General features: G+C 48.1%; 1 pseudogene; it reads right to left on the reverse strand.

Moving 5' to 3' along the window:
- Positions 1-629: 629 nt before the first annotated feature.
- LOC119511536 lies at positions 630-2820 on the reverse strand (annotated as a pseudogene).
- Positions 2821-3519: the final 699 nt, after the last annotated feature.

The raw sequence follows: 3519 nt of genomic DNA on the forward strand, positions 1-3519 counted from the left end.
TTGTAAGCAGGAACTTTCGATGAGGCTATTTCAGTTAAGGTGTGACCCACCTCATTCAGGATGGGACTTAATCCTATTACTGGAGTCCTTTTTAAACCTAAGCAAGACAAAGGGGAGAAACTCACAGGAAGCAAGAAGCTGAAGCAGAACCCAGAACAGAAGGAAGAAACCAGGAGATACCACCATGTGCCTTGCTATGTGTCACAGTAGCCAAGTTTCGCTGGTAGCTGGTCTTTGGGAAAAAACATTGTCTTGATGATGCCTTGATTCATACAGTTTCATGGCCACAAACTGTAAGCTAATAAATTTCCATTGTTTAAGCCAACCCATTTCATAATATCTACTTCTAGCAGCCTAGGAAACTAAAATAGCCACCATTTAAATGGCCTTTTAAATCCTGGGTCTCAATGCTCAGCTGCTCAGTCTTTAAACATTAACTCAACTGCTGTTCATTATTATTATTTTTATTTTTATAAACATTTGGAATTTTATTTTAAAAAAAATTCACAACCATGAACATTGTTACAGTTAGAGGCCCTGTTGGTTTTTCACAACGATACTGAGCATGCTCACAAGGGGTTCCCATTGGTTTAGTCTTAAACAACCATCTTTAAAAAAAGAAGAAAAAACAAAACAAAACAAAAAAACTCAGCACACTACCATTTAAGTTGTTTTAATGTTTCTTCACAAATGGTGAAAAATACTAAAGTACAGACAAGGAATAATCATAATGTTGTTGGCCAACATTATAAATATGGAATTATAAATTTAAAACATTTTCTGGTTTAAAAAATAAATCTGGTAGTCAATGCCGCTCTGCGGGGTCTCTGTGTCTAGTAGGGCTGGTCTCTGTGTTCCTGAGGGTGCTCGCCTTTATCCATTTTTCCAGGTCCTCCACAGCCACTTCTTCTTCCTTCATCTGTTCCATCAAAGGTCCAGGAGGCCCTCCAGGGCCACCTCATCTTCCTCCACCAAAGCCACCTCAGTCCATGCCCCAGCCACCACAGAAGCCACCTCTGTCTCCACCACGGCCACCTCTGAACATTCCACCAGGACCGCCATGGTCCATGAGAACACCTCTTCCTCCCCTCATGCCACCAGGACCACCTCTGCCATGGTCACTACCTGGAGGTGGAAAGGGTGGTGGGAGGAAGCCTTCAGGCTGTGGGGCCTTACACTGGTTACATTCTGTCCTCCAGGCAAAGTTCTGGTTTCCACATCTCGGATTGGGGCACTGCCAGTCTCCAGCTTGGTGTTGGATGTTTCCTCCTCCAGATGGGTTGCCTCGGGAACCCCGGGGCCCTCTTGGGGGGAAGCCTCCTCTGTCTCCTCCATGGCCTCCCATGTGACCCATTGGTCCTCCAGGACCTCCTGGGCCCCCAGGACCTCCACAAAGTGGGGGTGGCATTCCTCTGCCCTCACGGGGTGGCATACCACCTCGCATGCTATTCATTGGAGGCTTCTTCCATGCAAGACAGACTTTAAGTTTGCTCCCTTGAAAATCTTTCCCATCAAACCACTCAACAGAGGCCTTGGCAGTTGGTGGGTCCTCATATGACACTGTGGCATCACCTTTGGGCTTTCCTGTTTCCTTGTCCAGGTAGATGTGGATCATGGATTGCCCAGTTCTTTTGTTCATCTTCACAACCCCACATTGCTTAAAGAAGTCCGCCAAGTCACCTAGAGTCACGTTATCATTTAATCCCTGCACATAAATTGCAGTGTTGTCAGAGTCTTAATCTGAATCTACAGGCAGACCTAGATCAAGATCTGGTCCTTCATCCATGGGTCTGCCAGGCTTACTGAAGCCTCTTTGCTCTCCAGTGCCCATTCCACCACGTCCTCCTCCCCTCCCACCTCTGCTCATGCCTCCACGATCAAATCCCCCTCTTTCCCTGCCCCAGTTATCAGGGCCACTCATGCTCCGGTTCTCTCCTGGTCCAGAAAATCCTCCAGACTCCTGCCCATAAACACCCATGCTACTGGGGTGGTCCTGTCGTAATAAACTCTGCTTCCCGTAGCTGCTGCTCTGTTGGCTATATTGACTTGGAGCCTGGCTATAGGATCCAGTTTGGGGGGGATAACTAGTGGGAGGCTGCTGCCCATAGCCTCTCTGTTGACCATAGCTACTCTGCTGTCCATAGCTGCTTGGCTGCCCATAGGTGTTCTGTTGAGAGTAACTGCTCTGATCATAACTAGTCGGCTGTGTAGAGGAATAGCTGGTAGGAGGATAGGATGTAGGTGTGGTGACTTGCTGCATGGGGTAGCTCCCAGGTACCTGAGGATAACTGTAGTTACTTTGTCCATATCCTAGGCTGGGCTGGTTGTAACCCCTTGTGCTAGACTGAGGTTGACTAGTCTCAGCAGGCTTGCTACCATCCTGCAGTCTTGCAGGTGCAGAGGCTGCTGGCTGCTGCCCGTAGGTTGGGTAAGCAGGCTGAGTGCCATATGTGGACTGAGCTGCATAGGAGGCCTGGGTGCTGGTGACCGTAGCAGTGGTGGTATCATAAGCACCAGTGCCATACCCCTGGACAGGCTGGCTGTAAGCCTGGGGGGCAGTTGGAGTAGAATAACCAGTAGGAGGCTGTCCATAAAAAGATGCATAGGCTGTCTGCCCATAGGTTGCAGTGGTCTAAGCCTGGGTATAGCTGACATCTGTGGGCTGTCCATAGGTTCCATAACTTTGTTGCCCATATGCCTGGGTGGTCTGTGCATATCCTTGAGTGGGCTGGGCGGAATACACACTGTAGCCCTGCTGGGCTGCAGCTTGGCTGTAGGTACTGTAATCCATGGATGCCATTTTCTCTCCTTCCTCCTTGTTCTCTCCTGCTGTTCATTATTAGGTAGGACAGTGGGAACCCCCTTGCCCACCACTTGGGTGAAAGCAATCACTATGGGATCCCAGGAAATATTCCTGCATCCCTGACTGTTGTCCACAGGGATTTTGTCCTCCTTACAGAAAGCCATGTCTCTGTCAGCAACCCCTCCTTGTACCCAAAATTGTTGGGTCTGAGATTTTTATTTTACCCTACTTAAAAACTTGCGATACTTAAAAGCTCACTCTAGTTGCAAGTTAACCTGTTATTGTTTCCTGGACACTGGCACAAGACTGTCAGAGTTTATTACGAATGCACAGCAAAAGCCTGAGCACCTGCATATTTGTGTTGATTTCTCTCACTCCCAAGGTGCAAGGAGATGATGTGATGGGCCCAGATGAATTCTATGCACATACTGGGAATGTACTGCAGCTGAAGAACCCAGGGCCAGCACTTTCTGAGCAAGCATTAAACAAGTCAGTTTCCCTTCCCCAAAGAGAGCAAGCAGTTACATGGTAGTCACACTGTGGTCACACTGACTTTCACAGTTTCCTATATGAATAGCTACAGAATCTGCTGAGTATCAGGAAACAGATAAGTCATGCAGTGTGGCATATTCAGCAAGGATGTACAGGGATAACTCAAGGCCCATGGTGGGTTGCCTCTCCCAACAGCAACAGGGTCGGTATATGGTAGGCACTTT

This window comes from Choloepus didactylus, chromosome 16 (assembly GCF_015220235.1).
Source record: "Choloepus didactylus isolate mChoDid1 chromosome 16, mChoDid1.pri, whole genome shotgun sequence".
Lineage (NCBI taxonomy): Eukaryota > Metazoa > Chordata > Mammalia > Pilosa > Megalonychidae > Choloepus > Choloepus didactylus.